This window comes from Rattus norvegicus, chromosome 13 (genome assembly GCF_021556685.1).
Source record: "Rattus norvegicus strain SHRSP/BbbUtx chromosome 13, alternate assembly SHRSP_T2T, whole genome shotgun sequence".
NCBI lineage: Eukaryota > Metazoa > Chordata > Mammalia > Rodentia > Muridae > Rattus > Rattus norvegicus.
Genome location: NC_141546.1, coordinates 89,528,273 through 89,556,140, shown reverse-complemented (window position 1 = coordinate 89,556,140; position 27,868 = coordinate 89,528,273). Strand labels below are relative to the sequence as shown.

The following is a 27,868-nucleotide window of genomic DNA, read 5'->3' as shown; positions in this document are numbered from 1 at the left end:
CTAAATCCTGCTGTGTAACTCTGCACGTGTTCATAGTTACCATAAGCGTGTGAGGAATCCCAGATGTGAAACCAATCACAGTGATCTACTGATCTAAGGCAGTGTTCTGGGGGACAAATGAGGGATACTGTGAGGTCAGAACAATTAATGCGGGTCTCTCTGGAAGGCTTGAGAGTTGCAGGATAGGAGAGAGAGAGAGAGAGAGAGAGAGAGAGAGAGAGAGAGAGAGAGAGAGAGAGAGAGAGAGAGCTAGTAGTGAGCATGGAGAGGGGGAAAAATGGGAATCTCTCATGTTTCAGAGTTACCCCTCCTTCCTCAGAGAACAGAGGAAGTAACTCAAGGCTATGAAGAATGGTTGATAACTGAGTTATTGTCACATGAGTAAATGTGTTTTTTTTCTTCTCTGTGTGTTCTGGTGGCAGAAGGGGCTGAGCTGTCAGCCCTCACCCATCAAGCTTTGCTGACTGATGCGACTGGATTGAAAGACCACTGGACAGTGTCAGAGGCTAATAGAACGCAAAGACTCAAGACAGAAACGTTCAGACAAACAAAGTCTGGCTTAGATATTGGAAACACCCAACAAGCCAAACAACATGGCATAGGATGGCAGAATGTAGACTTGAGATAGGAATATTGTGAATGTAAATGCTGGTTATAATTACCCTGGCTGGAGACACAGGAAACACCGTCCCCTTCCTCCTTCTCCTCTCCCCACCTCCTCCTAGTCCTCCTTATCTCCTGTGTGTTGTAAATATGGGGATACCTCATATCTCAGAGGTTTGTATTACAGAGGAGTCTTATTTAAGATATTTTCTTGGCCAAGGGAAAGAGAGCAGAATATAACTTACTTGAAGGGCTCTACTAGGGAGAAATGAAATTATGAGTGTATTATTTAATTGTCTTCTTTTGAAAGAAGCAGGGTCTTTGGGCTCAGTGGTACCAGAAACAATCCCATACTGCTTCAATTAAAACCATATAGCAATAAATACAGCTAAGGAACACAAACGTCCTCTTTCCAGTTCTCCTACCCCCCGGGAGGCAGCACCAGTGGTCTGACTTGCGGTCTTACACCATCCTTTCTCCCTGCTTCTCTACGTTTATTCCACCCTGTGTGGGTATATGTTTTTGTGAAAGAGAAAACAAGATCACACGCTATGTGATGGAAAAGCTCGAGAACTTACTTTCCTTTCACTTAATATAGCAGGAACAAAGGGCATTTTAACTTGTCCCCAGGATTCAAGAATTCTGCATTATTTATGAACATGGATGCAAACATCTGAACTCCAATGACAGTTCAATATTATTTAATACACTGCTATTTTCATCACATCGGTGAATCAAAGCAGACAGACCACATACCTCCTTTTGAAAGACGGCAAGTTTCTTTTGATAAAATCCAACAACCATTTACAATTTTAAAATATTTCTCCATAAACTGTACACAGAAGGATATCTTCTTACCACGCTAAAAAAAAACTTTTGTGCATAGAAACCCAGCTAGTCCTTATTCGGAATGTCAGACTTCTCATCTGAAAATGCTCAAAAAATAAAGGAAATGGTATATTGCAGAACATCCCTAAGAAATTAACTGAGAAATTATTTTAATTGGGCTTTTTTAAATTTTTTATTTATTTATTTTTTTTTTATTAACTTGAGTATTTCTTATATACATTTCGAGTGTTATTCCCTTTCCCGGTTTCCGGGCAAACATCCCCCTCCCCCCTCCCCTTCCTTATGGGTGTTCCCCTCCCAACCCTCCCCCCATTGCCGCCCTCTCCCCAACAGTCTAGTTCACTGGGGGTTCAGTCTTAGCAGGACCCAGGGCTTCCCCTTCCACTGGTGCTCTTACTAGGATATTCATTGCTACCTATGGGGTCAGAGTCCAGGGTCAGTCCATGTATAGTCTTTAGGTAGTGGCTTAGTCCCTGGAAGCTCTGGTTGCTTGGCATTGTTGTACATATGGGGTCTCAAGCCCCTTCAAGCTCTTCCAGTCCTTTCTCTGATTCCTTCAACGGGGGTCCCGTTCTCAGTTCAGTGGTTTGCTGCTGGTATTCGCCTCTGTATTTGCTGTATTCTGGCTGTGTCTCTCGGGAGAGATCAACATCCGGCTCCTGTCGGCCTGCTCTTCTTTGCTTCATCCATCTTGTCTAATTGGATGGCTGTATATGTATGGGCCACATGTGGGGCAGGCTCTGAATGGGTGTCCCTTCAGTCTCTGTTTTAATCTTTGCCTCTCCCTTCCCTGCCAAAGGTATTCTTGTTCCCCTTTTAAAGAAGGAGTGAAGCATTCACATTTTGATCATCCGTCTTGAGTTTCGTTTGTTCTAGGCATCTAGGGTAATTCAAGCATTTGGGCTAATAGCCACTTATCAATGAGTGCATACCATGTATGTCTTTCTGTGTTTGGGTTAGCTCACTCAGGATGATATTTTCCAGTTCCCCACCATTTGCCCACGAATTTCATAAAGTCATTGTTTTTGATAGCTGAGTAATATTCCATTGTGTAGATGTACCACATTTTCTGTATCCATTCCTCTGTTGAAGGGCATCTGGGTTCTTTCTAGCTTCTGGCTATTATAAATAAGGCTGCGATGAACATAGTGGAGCACGTGTCTTTTTTGTATGTTGGGGCATCTTTTAGGTATATGCCCAAGAGAGGTATAGCTGGATCCTCAGGCAGTTCAATGTCCAATTTTCTGAGGATCCTCCAGACTGATTTCCAGAATGGTTGTACCAGTCTGCAATCCCACCAACAATGGAGGAGTGTTCCTCTTTCTCCGCATCCTCGCCAGCATTTGCTGTCACCTGAGTTTTTGATCTTAGCCAGAGAAATTATTTTAAGAAATAAAATATTTCATCAAGCTAATTTTAAAAATTATGCCGAAATCGAAGTGAATCTTCCTCTTTGCTGCTATAAATGGTTGCATATCTGTAAAGAAGGATATGAGGAGGAATAGCACACAAAAAAAGAGACAAGATTTGGAAAATAAATTTTAAAAATCTGCTTTTATAAATAAAATCTATTTATCAAAATGAAGTATTCTTTATAGATGCATTTACTAAAAGACAGTTTTAATAAATGAGGAGACACATGTATACTTAGGTATAATGGATTAGTTTTGGAAAGACGGTATGTCTTTTCTAGGCAATCTACAAATTAATATAATTACCCCAGAAGTCTGAATGGCCTTTAAACTACATTTGACTCTTACACTGACAAACACTAAATGACTGAACAAGATGAATGCAAGTTAGAACATGGAAGCATGACATGAGCTAAAAGATAAAAATAAGCCATAATTACCAAACATAATTGTATATGGTACATTAATAGATTATAGAAAGAAATTGGTGTGGCAGAATGCGGAGCACAGAAACAGATACATGGGTAGGAACTATTGTGTTTGAGCATAGATACTGTTCATCTCAGGCCGTTAGAACCAAATCTATCACATTGAGCAAACTATAAATCACAGATAATCCTTGTTCAGAATCCTGACAGACGTGACGTCGACATCAAGGCATCAGGAGATTTGGGGTCTTATATACATTTCGAGTGTTATTCCCTTTCCCGGTTTCCGGGCAAACATCCCCCTCCCCCCTCCCCTTCCTTATGGGTGCTCCCCTCCCAACCCTCCCCCCATTGCCGCCCTCTCCCCAACAGTCTAGTTCACTGGGGGTTCAGTCTTAGCAGTCTGGGGTCATTTGCTCCTGGACAGCACCTGGTTGCTCCTTCTTACTAAATAAAAGAATACAAAGTTCTCCCAGCCTGTTCAGTGACGGCATCAGTCCACCCAAGGGAGCAGAATGATGTCACCCCCCAAAGCCTCCTCCTCTTTTACCCGTGGGGTCAGGCTTACAAGGGAGAGTGTTACAAGGACACAACCATTCAGTCCAGAGAAAATGAGATTTCCAGTACTAGGTGTTGGGTATTAGTCAGTAGATTGGTTTTGTAATGACTTTCAAAAATAGGAGAGAGAGAGAGAGAGAGAGAGAGAGAGAGAGAGAGAGAGAGAGAGAGAGAGAGAGAGAGACTGAGAGACTGAGACAGAGACAGAAAGAAAAGCAGAAAAAAAAACAGGAGACAAAAAAAAAAAGAACAAGAGAGAAAGGCAGTTTGAACATCACCCTGACCACAGAGTATACTTGAAGGAAGGAAAGAGTAGTGTCGGGCAAGAACAGTGCTCTTACTAAGAAGGAAAGGGTGGATGGATTTGGTTGAATAGAAATTCCAAGCTTCCTTTAGTGGAAAAAGAAAACATATAAATATTTGCAGTAAAGGAATGCACCCAATGAATGTCATGGCCTTGGGCTCCTTGCATTCCAATGTCTGGTCCTAGAAAACCTCTCTTCTTGTCATACTAAACTCTCATGTCCTCACTCACTCACTACCAGACATCCTTGGGGTGTCTTTCTCCCCACAGGAGGTGCCATAGCCTTTTTAGAAAGGGAGCTTTGTCCACAGGCTAGCAATCATTTAGCAGAACCAACATCCCAAACTCTTTCCTTCTTAGAAGTTTATGAAGAACTAAAGGAATTAGTTCTGAAAGAAGTTAGTTCTCAGCAACAGAGAACTGTGGGGGCTTTTGGTTTGAGCATATCCACGAATCAAAGTATTATACTGTCATTTACAATGTCTTTAAAAAAGAGATCGAATCCCGTGCCCCGCCTACTAAATAAATAAATAAATAAATAAATAAATTTTATTTCTTTCATAAATAAAGTTATGTTATCATAAAATAGCTCAGGAATTCCCTTCTCATCTGTGGCTATTTTCTCCATTACAACAGTACAGTTGAATGTTGTGGTAGACCTTGGGGCCTGATACACACAAATATTTACTGTGGTGGGGGAAAAACAGCTGACCACCATACACCAGAGTATGGACTACACTCTGTAATTTAACCATATACCACTGCACACATGCACCAATGGAATGTTATCATGAGGGGCTGCAGCAATCCAATGTCCTTTTCTTTTCCATATTTGTTTTGCATAAACTTGTGACAATTTTTATATATGTTCAGAACATCTAGATTTATACCAATAAATAATATTTAAAAATAAGCTTTCTGAGTTACATTAGAACACATTTCATGTTTAAGAGTTCCTCTGAAGTATAAACCCTAATATAATGTTGAAATCTTATGTGAATCTCCCTCAATCCCCTCTAAACACACACACATACACACACACACAAACTCACATACAGACACAGACACACACACAGACATACACAGAGACACACACAGAGATGACAGACAGGCAGACACACACATATATAGACTCACATACACATATATACACACAGACACAGGTACACACACACAGCCATACACACAGACACAGATACACACAAATACACACAGCTGCACACACAGACATACACACAGACAGACACACAGATGACAGACAGACACATACATAGCTACACACACACACAGATACATACACACAGACTCACACAGACACAGATACACACAGAGACAGTCACACACAGATATATATATATATATATATATACACACACACACACACACACAGAGGACAGACAGACAGACACACACACACAGAGACACACACACACCACTCACTCACACAAACACACGTTCACACAAACACTGGCTCTAGCAGAAGGAATCACTGATCAGCCCCAAGCTCTTTGAAAGGTCTACCCTTGGAGAATGTACCAAATATTCCATTTTCTTTAGTTTTGTTCCATTTTCTCTACTTGGGCAAAAAAAAAAAAATATGACCTGCATTCAGGTTGTGAGTTCTGCATTCCTCTACTTTTTGGGAGAGCAAATTGCCACAGTGTTTTGAGGAGTGTAATTTGGCAACATAAATAAAAAAATATTGACATGGGAGAGCCTAAAGCTCTCCAGGGGCCTCATCCTCCACATGCTGTCATTAGTTTTACCTTGGGGCCAGGGAGGAGATGGGAGCCAGTTCTGTACACGTGTTAGAATAGTGTTAGAATAGCGTTCATTCTCTGCCTGCTCAAAATGACCCAGCTTCCTGCTGTTAGACAGAAAGGGACAAGTTAAAGATTTTACTGCCTAGCATTTGCAGTCTTACACAGTATGCCCTGCATTGAACATCTAAAAATAAGCTATTTTCTCTCCTGGGGACCGAAGCATTTTGAGTTTTTCAATGTATTAATATTTTATGTTTGCATAAAGGTCTTACACCCCAGAGTCTGCATTTCTGAAACTTTTTTCCTCCCCCCTTCTTTCTCTTCTTTTTCTTTCTGCTTTTAGAAATGCCAAGTTGAATTTGGCATGAATTTAATAACATGCAGAGACAGCAAAAAGAAAAAAATAACAATGATCCTTGCCTGGTCACAGCAGAATGGGGCGGACAGAGACTGGGAAAAGACTGTAGTTTTTTGTTTATTTGTTTCTGTCTTTCTTTCTCCTTGGGAAAATAAAATGTTGATTAGCATCAGGAAATACAGGGAGACTTCGACTTTCTGATGTTTTCTGGTGACTGTCACCTTGATTTAGACCCGATGAAAGGAGGATCCATGAATTCTGAAATGAGCAGGACACTTCTCTCTTTTCTTCCTTGGTGGTGTGATTCTCTATGACAAAATGGGGAATTGATCATCAGATAAGTGCCAGAGTCTCTCAGCACTCCCAGTGGAAGCAAAGCAGTCAGCTCTGAAATCAGGTCCTCTCCCCATTTACTGTAACTTAAAGTGCCTTCTGGGGGTGGGGTGGGGGAGGTGGGGGAGGGCAGGAGTTGGGGGAAGGCAGGATGATGGCTCCATTAGTAAAGTGCTTCCTGGGGAGGCAGCAGGAACTGAGTTCCGGTCCCCAGCACTCAAGTTTAAAAAGTCATGCATGAGGCATGTGCCTGCAGTTGAAGTGTTGGGGAGGTAGACAGGTGGCTCCCCAAAGCCAGCCTAACCAAAAGTAAGTGAGAGGGCCTATCACCAAAAGTAAGACAAAGCATATATGGGAGATATTTAGCTTTGACCTGTGCCTTCTGCTCCCTCCCTGCCCCTGCTTGGCCAGAGTACATGTTTGCTTACAGACAATTTCTTTCGGCTCGACAGAGACCTAGCAATGTTGCACCTGTCTCCATTTACTGTCAGGGCATGGCAGCCCCTCTCCCCTCTTCCCTCTCTCCTGTTCTTATTCTCTCCCCTCTCATTCGTTTCCCTTTTCTGTCTCATTCTCTCCCCTCTCCCCTCTCCCCTCTCCTCTCTCCCCTGTCATTCTTTCTCACTCCCTCTTCCCAGTATTCCCATCAGCCTCTCTCTTTCTCTTCTCTGCCCCTCTTTCTCTGCCTCAATGCCTTTTCTAGGTCTCCTCTCCCTTCCCTTCCTCCAAAACAAATGTCCTTACATCAGGTCTGTCTGTGACATGGCCTGATTTATCAGGAGGATACCTGGGCATGGACCTGGGTACTCCCTTACTCCTGCAGTGATGGCATTTATATTTCATAATAACCCCTCCCCCTCCAGTGTAGCAAGGCAAGGAGTGTGCACCTCTAAATCCTTCACTTCCTTTAGTCCACACTGCAGTGCTATGATGAACATTTAGAAGCTGCTTTGCCCACAAGGTAAGTAGAAGTGGGAGAGACCCTGGTATCACTCCTGCCTTTTACTTTGTGTCTGTCCCCCTGTGTGTGCCTACACAGGCAGAGTAGTCACAAGGCGAGCCCATCTGACTGACTTATCTCATCCCACTGTGGGACTGAAAGCACCAAGATAAGTCATCACCCTAGACTTACAGTTATCCTGGATGCCAGGAAAAGCAGAGATTTGGAAGTCACATCATGTCCTACACGGGTGCAGTTCTCCATGCATGGGAGGCAGCAGCCTGTAGCAGGTGTCACTATTGTGCAGGAAGGAGAATGAGTCCTTTAAGTGAGTAATGGCATGACAAAGACTTCTTCGGGCCACCTCACAGAGGCAGAGCTAAGACAATGACCACCTAGACGCATCCTGAGCAGGACTGTTTAATTATACATAATTAATTCTTGCCTTTCGTCCAGAGTCTTCTATTTAAACTTACAACTCATTACCTTGAAGATGGACTTAACTTGGGGTCCTTGAACACCTTTCTCTGTAGTTGCTCTGAATGAATCTCTGGGTGGCAGGTAGATCCAGCCTATTAGGACTGCTAATGTGTGGGCTTTTTTCTAGGCTATAAAACACTATTATTTCCTCATTCATGCATAAAAGAAGGGAAGAGCCTCAGAGAAACAGGGGTGATTGGATAGAGTTGGGAAACCAGCACTGTTTTCCTTGAGTCTCTGTAGCTCTCTGGTTTCACTGCATGCTGTTCTGCCAAGGTTAGCTATTAACTATTTATTGAATTGTCTGGAATATCTTTCTTTAAAAATGATGTACAGAGACTCAGAAGACGGCTCAGTGATGAAGAGCCATTGTTACTCTCCCAGATAAACCAAGTACAATTCCAGCCAGCTCCAGGGGATCTGGACTCAGTGGACACACCCATACTAACACACACACACACACACACACACACACACACACACACACACACACACTGAGAGAGAGAGAGAGAGAGAGAGAGAGAGAGAGAGAGAGAGGTCTTTTGTTTGTTTATCTATACATTTTGCAGAGGACGTGGCAATATTTTGATCAATACCTATAGGTGTATTCTTTCCCCTCTATATATGGGTTTCATGTTCTTAAAACCTTCTTCTAAGTATATATTGTATGCCGTCACTAAATTTAGCTGTATCTCTTATCTGCTCAGTAACCTTCTTTGTTGGGAATGACGCTTTTTGCTTATTCTGTATCTTTTCTTCCCCTCAAACTCAGGTGTGGAACAGCAGCTCATTCTCCCCCGATGGACTTAATTGAATTGGCACCAGTTTCTCCAGAGACCACATAACAACTTGCATCACTTTCCAGTACCAGGGTCCCGCCATCAATCATTGGTTTCAGTGTCTTGCCGACAGCCGAACTAAAATCCTGTTCAAAGGTGCAGAGCACCATCCCCACACAGCAGGCCTCAAGCTCGCCTGGACTGGTTCTGTGCTGTTTAGACGCTGTGGAATCTTGTCCTCCAGCCACAGCGGAGCCAACACCCTTCCCCCTCAAGGTCTGAGGACCTGTGCTTCCAGTCATGTGCAGTTCTCCTGCAGAGTCAGCCTTGCTGTGGAAGGCTTCCGCTCAGAAGACAGGCCTGGAGTCTGCCTGCTGGGTTTGGGATTGATGGGACAGCAGCCCATAGCCAAGATGAGCCTTTTACAGCCAGATTCAGATGGGGGGCAGGGAGGAAGGAGAATAAGACACGGAGGAGACAGGGACACAGAGGGAGACAAACAGATGAAAGACACAGGCACGTTGATAGGTGGACAAAATATAAATAACTCTGCTTAGGAAGGATTTAGAAACTATTTCTCATTAACTTGACGCAGGGAGGCAGAGAGTTCTGAAGGTGTCTGGTCCCTGTGGAATTCCGGCCTGTGGGCCTGTGGCTCTGCTTAACACAGCACGGAGTCTAAAATATTGTGAGGGCCGAGGTCTTCCATTAGCCCTTCTCATGTCAGAAGAAAACAGAGTGTCCCAAAGACCTTCACAGCAATCGCCACTGACAAGGACATTTATTTATTTATTTATTTATTTATTTATTTATTTATTTATTTATTTATTTATTTATTATCTTCTTTTTTTCTCCCCACCCCCACCCCCTCAAGTTGCTGCCTCCATGCAGGGAAACGCGTTCTGTAGCTTTTCTTCGGTGCCCTATGTGGGTACTTTTGCTTTAATAAGCTATATCGCCCTCCATACCCATCACTTTAATAAAAGATATCACCATCATCACCGCCCCCTTCCCCTGTGAGAGGCAATTTGCTAGACACGATGCAGTGTAAATAATTAAAAGGAAACATGGTTCCAATTACTGGGAACTCGGGTGAAAATGCCACCAGGATAGAGTGTGGCTTTTAACAGTTTTTCAGAACATTACAGGGTGACTTTGATGGAAATATCCACAATCTAAGACTGAACCAACACCAAAATAGACACAGTCTTTGTGGTCCTGTGAACGGATCCCTAAGCAGAGTAAACAAGTCCCACATTTCAATGGAAGCAAAACAATGGATTATGGAACACAAAAAGCTGGCATCTTAACCAATTCGATAACAAGGTAAGATTGCAGGAGACCAAGTTCTCATCTTTTATGTGACCCGAGACGTCCTGGCAGGCTTTGGGTTCAGAAAGTGTTTGGCCCTGGGAAGAACAGAATAAAGCAAGCTTTGAAGGGAGAAGCCTTGTTAGAGTAGCTTGCCCAGTGGTCCACATAAGAGAGTTTTCTAGAAATGATATTGATCCTTCTTTAGCCAGTTGCTAGGGTCAAAGCCTCATCCATGGCAGCTCTAATGAGCTAGCCTTGGCTGCCCATCCTCTGAAAGGCAATTAAAGAGACAAGCAATAGAGAACAGAGGAAGGTGATGTGACCATTATGGCCACACAAGGAAAGAGGTTCAGAGAGCCCTTTGGTCAATCTTCAGAGTCCTGACATGGGGTTTAGGTATAACTGGAAGGCACAAGGTCTATGTTGTTGCAAAGTCCTTGTTGAGACGTGGTCTTGTCCATCACGTCTCAGCTCCTGGCTCTCTGCCTACCCTGACCAGGATGTTGTCAGCATCCTGTGAAATCTCTTCCTAGAAGGCAAGCTGCTCCTCTGCCTGGCACAAGTGGAAAGAGCACCTCAATGTGGATATCCTGGGGATATTGTCATGGCAGATAGTCCATTATATCTGTAGTCTGATGGCCCAAGAGTGCGAGTTTCTATCTTTCGGATATCATCACCCCTGCCAGTTTAGCTGCATCTCTCTCAATTTTCTAGGAAGGGTGGAAAATCAGGATGACTTCCTGGCTAGTCATCTAATACAATGTGGAACAGTGTAGGCCACAGTTAGAGGAAACAATGACCTGGAGAAGGGCAGGTTGATTTGAGTCTCCGAGTATGCAACACTGCCTTCCAGCCCAGGTCACGTTGATAACGATGATGTGCAAGCCATTCAGGAATTGACAGGAAAAATCTAGATGCACTGCATTCTCCTTTGTCAAGAACGTCTATGGAGATAGAGTGACATGACCATCTGTTGCTACCATACCTTAGTCTTTTTGGTTCTGTTTTTTTTTTTCAATTCTATAGTTAAAAACAACAACAAGAACAAAAAACAAAAGACAAAACAACAACAACAACAGCAACAACAACAACAAAACCGTACATGCCAGATGTCTACCCTTGGTGTAATAAGAGTCAGTGGATATTAAAATACAATATGCTCAAAAGAGACCTACAGATCAAAGATGGACACAAATCAGAGATCTACAGATAAAAGTTGGGCACAGTGGCACATGCCTATAATCCTAGCACTGAGGAGGGTATGACAAGAAGTTTAGGAGTTTGAGGCAAGCTGGGGCTAAATAGTGAGACTCTGTCTCAACACAAATAAACGAAAGGACAAGAAATCTGTGTGTCATGGGACCATAACAGAAGGCAAAATGGCAGGGCAGAAGGAGGAACATGACAGGGACAGTAGAAGGTGGCAGAGCTACTGGACAAGACCTCAACTCCACGACCAGGATTAGTTGTTCTGTTCGACATATACCCCTCCGTTTACCTTAGGGCAGAGTCTACACCCTCTTTGGTTCTCGAGTGATTGTCTTAGAGAAATTCACTTTAATGGAAGTTGGGAAAAGCAAGATGAGAAAAAGTACTCCATGGTGCTCTGTGTGATTGTTCTGTTGCTTGGAAGTACGGAATTATAAGGGTTTTGTAGATCTCCCCTGAACCAGAGCCATTCAGCCAATGAATACCACAATGCACATTTCACAATTAGGAAAATAAGAGTCCTAAGCACTAATTGGAGTGGAAAACTTATACTCATAAAATGTACAGAGGAGAGACCAAGTGTCCATAGTGATTGAAGTGTAAGAGAAAAAGAAGTGATAGAACACAGGGGAGTAAGGACTGCTTGGAAGTGCTATGTCTTTAGGATGCTAGTGCTATTTCTAGATGATGGGAGGAGTGTAAAACCGGAAGAATGGAAGGCAAGGAGGGGAGACTGTGTAGGTGGGATGGCTCCTTCCTGGGGGAATGAACTGGTACCAGGACAGGAAAGGGTGGGGGCCCGGAGACCAGTGAAGATACTCAATGGTGTACGGAGAGAGAATGAGGAGTCTTGACATCCTGCCTAGATGCACTCCACAGGAGGCAGCCTCTGTGTAGTGCTGATCAGTCAGATAAGAATTGAAGGGAAGAGGGACTGGAGACAAGATCCCGGAGAGGAATGCCAAGCTAATAATTCAGGCTCAAGGCGATGAGAACCTGTCTCTGCAGAGCTATGTAGAGAGACCGTCAAGAAAAGCTGCTGTGACTGGAGATAACAGCTCCCAGACTGGGATCTATTTCACGGGATGGAAATTCTAATCACATCTAAATATTATTGCTTTTAGATCTGGGATTTGGCTGTGCCTGCATTTTTCATCAGGCAAAATGCTTTTTTTGATCAGTTGGCTGAGTTCAGGGTCTGTTATTGTTAGTTCTGTATCCAGTAATTTATTTCAAAACTGCAGAATTTCTGCGTTCTGCTGCTTCTGTTTAGTGAGAAAGAATGTGCTATTTAGCTTTCCCCAGTAGAAAGGGTAAAAAAGGGAGACAGAGAGGAGACGGATGGCTGTTTATTTTATATTCTGAACTTCGGCAAGCTAAGCCCGGTGCCCCCATGATCAAGGTGTTTAGTAAGCCTGTCTGGGAAGGGAAGGAATGGAAATTTTGTCCTTCAGAAACCATCTCTGCCCCTTCTTTTAAATTTGAACTTGGGGTCACATCAAAGGAAGATACATGAGACTTTTCTTAAATGTCTGTCCTGATATTGACAAATGTTCTTTAAAAGAAATGATAGCCTCAATCTTCATCCTCAAAAGGTAACCTGGCACCGAAATAAAAGGAAGCAAAGTGATTTTCCTTAGAAGCCAGCTGGCTTCAGCCCTAAGTTTCTTATGACCTCACTAACATTCAAGGGCGCCATGAAAGGTCAGCCAGTGTCTATGGAACGCTTAGATATTTACATACTTGTTTTCAATGTTTGCCTTTCTCTTCCTTCATTTATTGGCTATCCATTTGGAGTACTGTGCCCACTCTGGCAATGCTCACATCCCTATAACAAGTTACACCCCACCCCTCCCACACACACATATTATGATCAGTTCTTCAGTACATAAATAGTCATTTTGGATCTTAAAGATGAGAAAAAATTTTTTTCTGGAAACCAGAACTATACAAGGAGCTAAGTTTCTTTAACGATTATTTTATGATTTCCCTGCTATGTATCCATTACCACATTGGTGGGCTCAGTGTGACATTTCAAGACACATACATGGCATACACTGGCCAATGAAATCTTTTAGGTTATTTGAGCAGGTTTGGGGGCTCAGTGGTCACCAGCTGGCACTCCGGTTTTGTGTTCTAGAGCAAGCATTTGATATGGCTGCTTGGCTACCACTGGTTAGACAGCCGAGATAGACCAAGCAAAACTACAGGAAGCACATCAGAGCAGAAGAAAGGCGAGAAGCTCACTGGCTTACCGAAGATTGAGACTTTCACAATATGGGCTTTCATTTTCACAATATGGGTATTCTGACTACTTTGTATAGTGCTAGATTGGTCTTTTATGTGCTATGTGTTGCTTGGTATAAAGTTCTTGCTGTTCTACCTGACAGGGCATGGGGATGGGGTATGGGTGGGGGTTGGGTAAGGAAGAAGTGTGGGGTTTTCAGAAACTCTGAATGGAGAAATGCCTGTTGTATTAACCTGCTATTATCTTACTGCAGGATGCCCAGAGAGAGTGGCTTATGCCAAAGGGAAGAGGCATTCTAAGGACACTGGGAAAGGTCTCTGGATACTGTCCTAAGGAGTTTCATTCCACAGGCTGTGAAGAAACTGGCTGACAGTTCTGAGCTGATAGTACAGTTTTTTTATTGGTGAAATTCTGTCACATGCTAAAATTTTTAGGTGTTATATTTGGGTGGCTGGTTTGGGCAATAACGATATCTCTTTGTCAAGTGTTTGACTTTCTTCTCCATCTATACTGAGAGGCTTCATTGAATAAACACTGGTTTTGTCCAAGTTCATTATAACTTGGTCCTTTCTACTAAATTGGAAAGTCCTTGAAATCATTAGAAGTTTCTGAAAGTCCAGGACCCTCAGGTTTCCTTGAAATTCCTTTGTGGTCCAGGCTAGCCTCAGCTTTGAACACATATTCCTTCTCTGCCTTAGCTTCCATAGTGCAAGGTCATAGATTACACCACTCCTGTCAGCCAGCCTCTTCTGTAGTGTTTGCTTGGGTCAGTTGGAAGGAAACATGCCATACTTGATACCAAACTAAGTTTAGAAAATGAGAGACCAAGGGGTGATAAGAAGATATGCTGAGGCAGAAAGACCAAGAGACGTACATGCATATATACAGTGTATGTTCTTTGTGGTGAGCATTTTCCCTATCAGAGAGACAAGAAGTCTATCATTAGGTGAAAAGCCATTGTGCATAACTACCTCATCGGTTTCACAGCATTTCTGAGAAAGTCAAGTTCCTGCAAGGACAAGAAGGCTTTCTTCATGATTTGCAACACTCTCAAATATTTCTTTATAGACTATGTCTATATTTACTTGCTGATTTTCTAGTTTATAATTTAGAACAGTAGTTGTAAAGATATGATCATCTATTAAGGTAGACTTTCAATTCTCAACACATCATAGAATCTTCTATTTTGTATCTTATGGTTGGGCTGAGAAATTCTGCCATGAGTCAATGTTTATCAGAATGATATGTATTAGCATGTTGAGGAAACATAAAATAGTGGTTGGCTGTAACTTAGTCGACAGAGTTCAGAGAAGCTTTCCTAGATGTTGAAATATTTAACCTTATATTATAAAAATAAGAGGGAAATGGGTAGTTTGGAAGGATGACTTTCAAGATGGCTCGCTCAGCAGATGAAGGTGATTACTACTCAACCTGACAACTTGAGAGTATAATCCTTACAACTTACATAGTGAAAAATTGACTCCTATGGGTTATTCTAACTCCCTTGGACATACTGTGATGTGTAAACACACACACACACACACACACACACACACACACTAAATAAACAAGTAAATAAATAAACGTTAAAATTGTTAAAGCGTCTAGAATGAATGTCCTCTGAGAATTCATTAGCTAAACATTTTCTGACGTAATGTAAATAGCAATGCCAAACTCCTTTTAAGTTATACGTTTAAATTAGTTTTCAAATAACAGAAGTCCATATTACTCTTTCATACCATTTTACAAAGTATATGTGACTTTAGTGCGTATTTGGTTAACTCTCCCATTCCTCTACTCCAAGTCTCCACTTACCCTTTCCTCCCCAGTTCCCCTACTCTTACTCTCATACCACATGTGTTCTACTAATCCCTTCCCTGAAAGCATCTTCCCAACTCTAATGGCCCCCTCTACCTTCTGAGCCTCTGCGGGTATTCCAAGTTAAAGATACTAATATGAGTTTTCAAAGCTTTGACCTTTATGAAAAACAGTTTTTAAAAACAGAGTTTAAAGTGAAATGCTCTACATGGGTAGTTAGTGCTAATCCCAGAAGTCATGGGATACTAATGACAATGCCAGTCCCAGGTATGGGATTCTTCCATATGACTTGTTGGTCAAAAAAGCCCATTGATATTTTGTGACCCATAAGAACTAGATGATATCATCTTGCTAAAGAGGCTGCCTATGTGATTTCAGGATGTCAGAAGATCAAGCCGCAGCTGAAATGGAAGCTTTGTCCTCGCTGACTATCTTTCACAGGGCTAGAAGATTCCATCAGGTGTGGAAAGCCATAAATGGTCTTACCAACATTTGAACCCTGCAAACTACAATGCCACCCTGCCAGACGAGATGAGTCTAATGGTGAGATAGCCCCGTAACTGTCATGGGCAAGACCCAACTATTTTCTGATTGGAATTTGAGGCCTGTTTCATAAGAGGAAGTCATGCTTGGTACTGTAAAGCTGATGAAAATCACATAACTGGAAGGTCACGAGCTTTAGAGAGGATCCTACTATTATTTGCTTAGAGAACATGGTGTCAAAATGCATTCTAAATGTTTATGCTTAGACCTATAGTTTGGCTCTGCTCTCACCCTTGGATAGAGGCACTTGTAGTGGGTTATGATTAATGCAGAGACTCATAACTGGTCCAAGTCTCAAAAATAAGTGATTATTGAGTACTCAATCCTCAATAGGAGAACTTTACCACCCCATTTAAAATCTCAGAGAACACGGCAGGGCAGGCAAAGGAAAGAATGTAAAAGCTAGAGGGTGGGAAGGAGGAGTATGAAATGTTATCTCCTCAATATGCCACGACTGCTCATACCCATGAAATTACATCAGCGACGAGGACTTATATAAGACCTGCAGAAAACTGGGCTCATTGATATTTCATCTCCTATTTACATCTCCCTGAAGAACTATAGGTAGTTAATGGCTACTGGGAGAGGGGAGTCATATTCTATGGTATTGTAACTAGTAAGTTGGCTTTGCTCAAAATATATCCCCCAACTGAATTCATGCAAGCAATCCTTATTGAATAGAGTAGACCACACATACACAGAAAGACAACAAAGTAGTTGGCAGAATATTTGGGAAGAAGAAGGGGGTTCAGTGAAAGCAGGACAAAGGTAAGAGAAATAATGGGGGAGCAAATAATCAAAGCATATGCATATGAAAATGGATATATATGAAATTGTGAATGAATAGATTTTTAAAAATTCACACACTATCAGGGTACAGACCTTCTTAGCAGTCATTTGTCTCTGCAGTGTCAACAATAATTCATTTAATTGTTTGAAATCATAAATAAATAGCAAAGGGAAACAAATGCCTGACCTGCTGGGATCCTTTCCGGATTTATGTCTACAAAGAACATAAACTCAGGAACAGCCAAACCAAAGAATATATTCTGGCATCTCCACATGGAAAGTCAAGGACTTTGAACTCATGGTTAAATTAGCTAAACAAAGTCATTATAGTTTAATGACACTTAAATTATCAAACCAGGTGTTAAAAACTGACAGATGTCTGTCTTCCAAAGAGTGTGGAGGACAGCACGCTGCCCAACTTTCTATCCACATACTCATCGACATCACCTTAAATTATTTTTGTAAGCAGCAACAATCAGATGATTTTCTTTTTGAATAGTTTTCTGATTTTAAAAGCTTTCTGATTTTAAAAATGTGTTTAAAAGCCTTTTTATGTTAATAATATAATATATAAATCACCTTTTACCTCCAGTGTCTAAATGGTTGGGTTTTTTTTAAGTTCTTTTTTAAAATTGTTCTTTTAAATTTTATTCTCTATAAATTTCAGATATTTTTACAATGTATTTTTGTTTCCATCCATTGCCCCATTCAGATTTTCATGCATTTCAGACAAAACTCCCACCCAACTGCATGTCTTTTCTCTCTCTCTTAAAAGATTTCTATTTGTTCTAGTAGTTTTAGTCCATTTTTTCTCCAATTTTTTCATCTCCATTAGACACACTTTCCTCTCTTAATTCCAGGTTGTTTTGTGCTTTCTTCACTGTACATTTTTTGTCTTCTGTTGTAATGGATGCTCTGTTTTTTTCCATGACTTTTCTTCATTTTCTCCTCTTTATTTTCTGTGTTATTTGATTTGATTTTGCACTTCTCCAAATTAATTTTATTTTTCTTACTTTCTCTATATGTTTGTTTTTCTTTTTTCTACCCTGATATATGTGTATCTACATATATACATATAGATAACTATGTATAGACACAAATATGTATATGTATACATATATTTGCATAAACATACAGATTTGCATATACAGAGGAACATGTACCTATGTACATGTATCTACACATACAGATTTGTATAAACAGATATACATGTGCAGGCATATATAGATATGTACATGTATACATAGATATGTATAGATATATGTACATATAGATATGTATTCATATACACATATATGTATATACAGATACAGATGTGCATATATGTATGTACATAAAACATATATACACACATATATATGTGCATATTATATATATATGCATACATATACACAAAGTTTTAGGAAGTATGTATAATGTGGAGATGACTTCAAGTATATAGGAGGATTTGAGTATAGCACATATGTATCAATTATTTTCTGTTGCTGGTATAAGATACTCTGATGCAAAGCAACTTATAGGAGAGTTTCTTTGGCATGTGGCTCCAGAAGGACAGAGAATTCATCATAGTGGGGAAGGCATGGTAGCAGGAAAGTGAGAGGTCACATTTCAGCTGTGCACCGGAAGAAAAGTCCAAAAGCGAGAAAGTGGGTAAAGCTGTAAACCATCAGTGCCCACTCCCTGCTTTCTCCCTGCTGGCTTTACCACCTAAAGCTTCTGGAGCTCCAACAGCAACCCCAACTAGAGACCAAGTATTCAAATATGTGAAACCACAACACTAAATTAGGTAATATAGGGATGATATGCTGGTGAGGTTTTGTTAACGACACAAACCTAGAGTTATCTGGGAAGAAGGAATCTTAACTGAGAAAATATTTCCATACGTTGGCCTATTGGCAGCTCTGTATGGCATTTTCTTGACAAATGATGAATGTGGGAGGGTCCAGCCTCTTGTGGATAGTGATACATCTGAGCAGGACACCTTGGGTTGTATAAGTAAGAAAACTGAGCAACCCCAAGGAAAGAAAACTGTTAGGCCACATTTCTCCATGGTTCTTGCTTCAGTTCCTGATTCCAGGTACCTTATGATAGACTGTAAAGTGTAGGCTGAAATAAACCTTTTCTTTCACAAGTTGCTTTTCCCAGGGCAACAAAACCAAATATCTAGTTACCCAAGATGGGCACCAGTGACAGACCAAAGTAGGATTTATCCAAAGCTCAACTTGGTTGAGACCAGTGAGTTTATCAGACTTCCTTATAGAACTCAGATAAAGGATTACTAACAGAGGATGAGTGTGGTGGTTTGAATGTACTTGGCGCAGGGAGTGACACTATTAGAAGGTGTGGTCTTGTTGGAGGAAGTGTGTCACTGTGGGGCTAGACTTTGAGACACCCACCTAGCTACCTGGAAGCCAGTCTTTTTGTTTGCTTTCAGAACAAGATGTAGAACTCTCAGCTCTTTCAGTGCCATGCCTACCTGGACACTGCCATGCTTCTTGCCGTGATGATAATAGACTGAACCTCAGAACCTGAAATGTTCCATTATAAGAGTTGCCTTGGTCATGGTGTCTCTTTACAGCAATGGAAACCCTCATTAAGACAGCAGGTATGATGAGTAAGCCATGATGAACAAACCAGGAAGCAGCACCTCTCCTTAGCCTCGGCATCAGCTCCTGTCTCCAGGTTCCTGCTTTGATTGAATTCTTGACCTGACTTCCTTCGATGATTAACAGTGGTAAGGAAGGGTAAGACCAATAAACCCATTTCCTTCTCAACTTGTTTTTGCTCATGATGTTAATGATAGCAATATAAACCCTAACATACTGTTCCTGTAGACCAGGCTCATACTATTTTGATCTTCTTACGTTTTCCATGGGTATCAGAACAATTCCAAGATGGCATCCTGTTATGATCTGAGGAAATATTGTTATCTACCTGGTATCAACATAAAATATTTGTGTTTCAGAAAAAAGCACAGGTCTCATCATAAGCTGGCCTGTGAGCATCTCTTCTATGCTCGTCACAGAGAAACATGCAGAAGCTAGAGCACCGTGACAAAACCTCCAGGAAAGTGGCTGAAAATAGAGATAATTAAGTTTTTTTTTTTTTTTTTTTTTATTCTTTACTTATTTTTTTTTTATTTTTTTCTTATTTTTTTTTTTTTATTAACTTGAGTATTTCTTATATACATTTCGAGTGTTATTCCCTTTCCCAGTTTCCGGGCAAACATCCCCCTCCCCCTCCCCTTCCTTATGGGTGTTCCCCTCCCAACCCTCCCCCCATTGCCGCCCTCCCCCCATAGACTAGTTCACTGTGGGTTCAGTCTTAGCAGGACCCAGGGCTTCCCCTTCCACTGGTGCTCTTACTAGGATATTCATTGCTACCTATGGGGTCAGAGTCCAGGGTCAGTCCATGTATAGTCTTTAGGTAGTGGCTTAGTCCCTGGAAGCTCTGGTTGCTTGGCATTGTTGTACTTTTGGGGTCTCGAGCCCCTTCAAGCTCTTCCAGTTCTTTTCTGATTCCTTCAATAGGGGACCTATTCTCAGTTCAGTGGTTTGCTGCTGGCATTCGCCTCTATATTTGCTGTATTCTGGCTGTGTCTCTCAGGAGCGATCTACATCCGGCTCCTGTCGGTCTGCACTTCTTTGCTTCATCCATCTTGTCTAATTGGGTGGCTGTATATGTATGGGCCACATGTGGGGCAGGCTCTGAATGGGTGTTCCTTCAGTCTCTGTTTTAATCTTTGCCTCTCCCTTCCCTGCCAAGGGTATTCTTTTTCCTCATTTAAAGAAGGAGTGAAGCATTCACATTTTGATCATCCGTCTTGAGTTTCGTTTGTTCTAGGGATCTAGGGTAATTCAAGCATTTGGGCTAATAGCCACTTATCAATGAGTGCATACCATGTATGTCTTTCTGTGATTGGGTTAGCTCACTCAGGATGATATTTTCCAGTTCCAACCATTTGCCTACGAATTTCATAAACTCGTTGTTTTTGATAGCTGAGTAATATTCCATTGTGTAGATGTACCACATTTTCTGTATCCATTCCTCTGTTGAAGGGCATCTGGGTTCTTTCCAGCTTCTGGCTATTATAAATAAGGCTGCAATGAACATAGTGGAGCACGTGTCTCTTTTATATGTTGAGGCATCTTTCGGGTATATGCCCAAGAGAGGTATAGCTGGATCCTCAGGCAGTTCAATGTCCAATTTTCTGAGGAACCTCCAGACTGATTTCCAGAATGGTTTTACCAGTCTGCAATCCCACCAACAATGGAGGAGTGTTCCTCTTTCTCCACATCCTCGCCAGCATCTGCTGTCACCTGAGTTTTTGATCTTAGCCAATCGCACTGGTGTGAGGTGAAATCTCAGGGTTGTTTTGATTTGCATTTCCCTTATGACTAAAGATGTTGAACATTTCTTTAGGTGTTTCTCAGCCATTCGGCATTCCTCAGCTGTGAATTCTTTGTTTAGCTCTGAACCCCATTTTTTAATAGGGTTATTTGTTTCCCTGCGGTCTAACTTCTTGAGTTCTTTGTATATTTTGGAAATAAGGCCTCTATCTGTTGTAGGATTGGTAAAGATCTTTTCCCAATCTGTTGGTTGCCGTTTGGTCCTAACCACAGTGTCCTTTGCCTTACAGAAGCTTTGCAGTTTTATGAGATCCCATTTGTCGATTCTTGATCTTAGAGCATAAGCCATTGGTGTTTTGTTCAGGAAATTTTTTCCAGTGCCCATGTGTTCCAGATGCTTCCCTAGTTTTTCTTCTATTAGTTTGAGTGTGTCTGGTTTGATGTGGAGGTCCTTGATCCACTTGGACTTAAGCTTTGTACAGGGTGATAAGGATGGATCGATCTGCATTCTTCTACATGTTGCCCTCCAGTTGAACCAGCACCATTTGCTGAAAATGCTATCTTTTTTCCATTGGATGGTTTTGGCTCCTTTGTCAAAAATCAAGTGACCATAGGTGTGTGGGTTCATTTCTGGGTCTTCAATTCTATTCCATTGGTCTATCTGTCTGTCTCTGTACCAATACCATGCAGTTTTTATCACTATTGCTCTGTAATACTGCTTGAGTTCAGGGATAGTGATTCCCCCTGAAGTCCTTTTATTGTTGAGGATAGCTTTAGCTATCCTGGGTTTTTTGTTATTCCAGATGAATTTGCAAATTGTTCTGTCTAACTCTTTGAAGAATTGGATTGGTATTTTGATGGGGATTGCATTGAATCTGTAGATTGCTTTTGGTAAAATGGCCATTTTTACCATATTAATCCTGCCAATCCATGAGCATGGGAGATCTTTCCATCTTCTGAGGTCTTCTTCAATTTCTTTCCTCAGTGTCTTGAAGTTCTTATTGTACAGATCTTTTACTTGCTTGGTTAAAGTCACACCGAGGTACTTTATATTATTTGGGTCTATTATGAATGGTGTCGTTTCCCTAATTTCTTTCTCGGCTTGTTTCTCTTTTGTATAGAGGAAGGCAACTGATTTATTTGAGTTAATTTTATACCCAGCCACTTTGCTGAAGTTGTTTATCAGCTTTAGTAGTTCTCTGGTGGAACTTTTGGGATCACTTAAATATACTATCATGTCATCTGCAAATAGTGATATTTTGACCTCTTCTTTTCCGATCTGTATCCCTTTGATCTCCTTTTGTTGTCTGATTGCTCTGGCTAGAACTTCAAGAACTATATTGAATAAGTAGGGAGAGAGTGGGCAGCCTTGTCTAGTCCCTGATTTTAGTGGGATTGCTTCAAGTTTCTCTCCATTTAGTTTAATGTTAGCAACTGGTTTGCTGTATATGGCTTTTACTATGTTTAGGTATGGGCCTTGAATTCCTATTCTTTCCAGGACTTTTATCATGAAGGGGTGTTGAATTTTGTCAAATGCTTTCTCAGCATCTAATGAAATGATCATGTGGTTCTGTTCTTTCAGTTTGTTTATATAATGGATCACGTTGATGGTTTTCCGTATATTAAACCATCCCTGCATGCCTGGGATGAAGCCTACTTGATCATGGTGGATGATTGTTTTGATGTGCTCTTGAATTCGGTTTGCCAGAATTTTATTGAGTATTTTTGCGTCGATATTCATAAGGGAAATTGGTCTGAAGTTCTCTTTCTTTGTTGTGTCTTTGTGTGGTTTAGGTATAAGAGTAATTGTGGCTTCGTAGAAGGAATTCGGTAGGGCTCCATCTGTTTCAATTTTGTGGAATAGTTTGGATAATATTGGTATGAGGTCTTCTATGAAGGTTTGATAGAATTCTGTACTAAACCCGTCTGGACCTGGGCTCTTTTTGGTTGGGAGACCTTTAATGACTGCTTCTATTTCCTTAGGAGTTATGGGGTTGTTTAACTGGTTTATCTGTTCCTGATTTAACTTCGATACCTGGTATCTGTCTAGGAAATTGTCCATTTCCTGAAGATTTTCAAATTTTGTTGAATATAGGTTTTTATAGTAAGATCTGATGATTTTTTGAATTTCCTCCGAATCTGTAGTTATGTCTCCCTTTTCATTTCTGATTTTGTTAATTTGGACACACTCTCTGTGTCCTCTCGTTAGTCTGGCTAAGGGTTTATCTATCTTGTTGATTTTCTCAAAGAACCAACTTTTGGTTCTGTTGATTCTTTCTATGGTCCTTTTTGTTTCTACTTGGTTGATTTCAGCTCTGAGTTTGATTATTTCCTGCCTTCTACTCCTCCTGGGTGTATTTGCTTCTTTTTGTTCTAGAGCTTTTAGGTGTGCTGTCAAGCTGCTGACATATGCTCTTTCCTGTTTCTTTCTGCAGGCACTCAGCGCTATGAGTTTTCCTCTTAGCACAGCTTTCATTGTGTCCCATAAGTTTGAGTATGTTGTATCTTCATTTTCATTAAATTCTAAAAAGCTTTTAATTTCTTTCTTTATTTCTTCCTTGACCAGGTTATCATTGAGTAGAGCATTGTTCAATTTCCACGTATATGTGGGCATTCTTCCCTTATTGTTATTGAAGACCAGTTTTAGGCCGTGGTGGTCCGATAGCACGCATGGGATTATTTCTATCTTTCTGTACCTGTTGAGGCCCGTTTTTTGACCAATTATATGGTCAATTTTGGAGAAAGTACCATGAGGAGCTGAGAAGAAGGTATATCCTTTTGCTTTAGGATAGAATGTTCTATAAATATCCGTTAAGTCCATTTGGCTCATGACTTCTCTTAGTCTGTCTACATCACTGTTTAATTTCTGTTTCCATGATCTGTCCATTGATGAGAGTGGGGTGTTGAAATCTCCCACTATTATTGTGTGAGGTGCAATGTGTGTTTTGAGCTTTAGTAAGGTTTCTTTTACATATGTAGGTGCCCTTGTATTTGGGGCATAGATATTTAGGATTGAGAGTTCATCTTGGTTGATTTTTCCTTTGATGAATATGAAGTGTCCTTCCTTATCTTTTTTGATGACTTTTAGTTGGAAATTGATTTTATTTGATATTAGAATGGCTACTCCAGCTTGCTTCTTCAGACCATTTGCTTGGAAAGTTGTTTTCCAGCCTTTCACTCTGAGGTAGTGTCTGTCTTTGTCTCTGAGGTGTGTTTCCTGTAGGCAGCAGAATGCAGGGTCCTCGTTGCGTATCCAGTTTGTTAATCTATGTCTTTTTATTGGGGAGTTGAGGCCATTGATATTGAGAGATATTAAGGAATAGTGATTATTGCTTCCCGTTATATTCATATTTGATGTGAGGTTATGTTTGTGTGCTTTCATTCTCTTTGTTTTGTTGCCAAGACGATTAGTTTCTTGCTTCTTCTAGGGTATAGCTTGCCTCCTTATGTTGGGCTTTACCATTTATTATCCTTTGTAGTGCTGGATTTGTAGAAAGATATTGTGTAAATTTGGTTTTGTCATGGAATATCTTGGTTTCTCCATCAATGTTAATTGAGAGTTTTGCTGGATACAGTAATCTGGGCTGGCATTTGTGTTCTCTTAGGGTCTGTATAACATCAGTCCAGGATCTTCTGGCCTTCATAGTTTCTGGCGAGAAGTCTGGTGTGATTCTGATAGGTCTCCCTTTATATGTTACTTGACCTTTTTCCCTTACTGCTTTTAATATTCTTTCTTTATTTTGTGCGTTTGGTGTTTTGACAATTATGTGACGGGAGGTGTTTCTTTTCTGGTCCAATCTATTTGGAGTTCTGTAGGCTTCCTGTATGTCTATGGGTATCTCTTTTTTTAGGTTAGGGAAGTTTTCTTCTATGATTTTGTTGAAGATATTTACTGGTCCTTTGAGCTGGGAGTCTTCACTCTCTTCTATACCTATTATCCTTAGGTTTGATCTTCTCATTGAGTCCTGGATTTCCTGTATGTTTTGGACCAGTAGCTTTTTCCGCTTTACATTATCTTTGACAGTTGAGTCAATGATTTCTATGGAATCTTCTGCTCCTGAGATTCTCTCTTCCATCTCTTGTATTCTGTTGGTGAAGCTTGTATCTACAGCTCCTTGTCTCTTCTTTTGGTTTTCTATATCCAGGGTTGTTTCCATGTGTTCTTTCTTGATTGCTTCTATTTCCATTTTTAATTCCTTCAACTGTTTGATTGTGTTTTCCTGGAATTCTTTCAGGGATTTTTGCGATTCCTCTCTGTAGGCTTTTACTTGTTTATTAATGTTTTCCTGTGCTTCCCTAAGTGTGTTCAGGTCTTTCCTGAAGTCCTCCAGCATCATGATCAAATATGATTTTGAAACTAGATCTTGCTTTTCTGGTGTGTTTGGATATTCCATGTTTGTTTTGGTGGGAGAATTGGGCTCCGATGATGGCATGTAGTCTTGGTTTCTGTTGCTTGGGTTCCTGCGCTTGCCTCTCGCCATCAGATTATCTCTAGTGTTACTTTGTTCTGCTACTTCTGACAGTGGCTAGACTGTCCTATAAGCCTGTGTGTCAGGAGTGCTGTATACCTGTTTTCCTCTCTTTCAGTCAGTTATGGGGACAGAGTGTTCTGCTTTCGGGCGTGTAGTTTTTCCTCTCTACAGGTCTTCAGCTGTTCCTGTGGGCCTGTGTCTTGAGTTCACCAGGCAGCTTTCTTGCAGCAGAAAATTTGGTCTTACCTGTGGTCCCGAGGCTCAGGTTTGCTCGTGGGGTGCTGTCCAGGGGCTCTCTGCAGCGGCAGCAACCAGGAAGACCTGTGCCGCCCCTTCCGGGAGCTTCAGTGCACCAGGGTTCCAGATGGTCTTTGGCTTTTTCCTCTGGCGTCCGAGATGTGTGTGCAGGGAGCAGTCTCTTCTGGTTTCCCAGGCCTGTCTGCCTCTCTGAAGGTTTAGCTCTCCCTCCCACGGGATTTGGGTGCAGAGAACTGTTTATCCGGTCTGTTTCCTTCAGGGTCCGGCGGTGTCTGTGGCAGGGGTCCTGCCGCTCCTGGGCCCTCCCCCACGGGAGCCCAGAGGCCTTATACAGTTTCCTCTTGGGCCAGGGATGTGGGCAGGGGTGAGCAGTGTTGGTGGTCTCTTCCGCTCTGCAGCCTCAGAAGTGCCCACCTGACCAGGCGGTTGGGTCTCTCTCTCACCGGGTCTGGGAGCAGAGAGCTGCTGCGGGCCGGGATCCGCGGGTGTGGGACTTCCGGTAAACACAGAACGTGCCCGGTTCTAGAGAAATTCTGCTTCCGTGTGTCCCAAGCTCACCAGGCAGCTTTCTTGCAGCAGAAAATTTGGTCTTACCTGTGGTCCCGAGGCTCAAGTTCGCTCGTGGGGTGCTGCCCAGGGGCTCTCTGCAGAGGCAGCAACCAGGAAGACCTGTGCCGCCCCTTCCGGGAGCTTCAGTGCACCAGGGTTCCAGATGGTCTTTGGCTTTTTCCTCTGGCGTCCGAGATGTGTGTGCAGGGAGCAGTCTCTTCTGGTTTCCCAGGCCTGTCTGCCTCTCTGAAGGTTTAGCTCTCCCTCCCACGGGATTTGGGTGCAGAGAACTGTTTATCCGGTCTGTTTCCTTCAGGGTCCGGCGGTGTCTGTGGCAGGGGTCCTGCCGCTCCTGGGCCCTCCCCCACGGGAGCCCAGAGGTCTTATACAGTTTCCTCTTGGGCCAGGGATGTGGGCAGGGGTGAGCAGTGTTGGTGGTCTCTTCCGCTCTGCAGCCTCAGGAGTGCCCACCTGACCAGGCGGTTGGGTCTCTCTCTCACCGGGTCTGGGAGCAGAGAGCTGCTGCGGGCCGGGATCCGCGGGTGTGGGACTTCCGGTAAACACAGAACGTGCCCGGTTCTAGAGAAATTCTGCTTCCGTGTGTCCCAAGCTCACCAGGCAGCTTTCTTGCAGCAGAAAATTTGGTCTTACCTGTGGTCCCGAGGCTCAAGTTCGCTCGTGGGGTGCTGCCCAGGGGCTCTCTGCAGCGGCAGCAACCAGGAAGCGAGATAATTAAGTTTATCTTCAGACTATTATGTCATGTATCATCACTATCCTTGACTTTACAACCACAGTTGGATTTCTTAGAGTGACTAACCTATGGTGACCCCTTATCAATAGTATAACAGCTATTATCTCCATTATGGTTGGGAAACCCAAGCGCTCTTAGAACATTTACAAGTTAGAAAACATTTTCAATGTCTCTCACACAGTCAAACATGTGGGCTGGAATAGAACCTAGACTCGTTTTCAGAATATAACACAGGAGTCAAACCTGACCCGTCGTCTCCATTCAAGTGTTTACTCCAGACTCATGAATCTCCCCATCTATTCAACTTTTTTCTACTCGCACACACGCAGTTCTTGTTCATGGATCATAAACACACATAGAAACACACTCACACCTCAGTCAGTCCACACACAGCTAAGCTTTCACAATCTGATCCTTCAGCCACCTTCCTAAGTCTTTTGTTGGTTCCCCATAGAAATCCTAACATTCTCAGTCTCTTCCCTGGACATTCTTTTGTTCCTCCACTACCCCATGTCTTACTGTTCTTTAGTGACTTTCTTCCACAATCTTTGCAAAAGGAAACTGACCATGGTCACATTTCTGCAAATACTTGAGGTCCGTGAAACAGGCTTCCTTCTCTCCTCATTGGTACATATAGACCGTTTGTGCTGGGACTCTAAAGTTGAAATCATCAGTAATTACCATTTCATCGCCTGTCATCGCCTGTCAGCATTCTGGTTAGTTACTATCAATATCAGCAAATGTCAAATTTGGGCTGTCTT

The 27,868-nt window shown here is 42.0% G+C and overlaps 1 long non-coding RNA gene across 1 annotated transcript; it reads right to left on the bottom strand.

Moving 5' to 3' along the window:
* Positions 1-1,599: 1,599 nt before the first annotated feature.
* On the bottom strand, positions 1,600-7,844 carry LOC148001825 (uncharacterized). Its single transcript, XR_015635670.1, has 3 exons — positions 7,741-7,844; positions 6,338-6,583; positions 1,600-2,929 (listed from the first exon to the last, which is right to left on the bottom strand). It is a non-coding gene; the product is annotated as an uncharacterized LOC148001825 (long non-coding RNA).
* Positions 7,845-27,868: the final 20,024 nt, after the last annotated feature.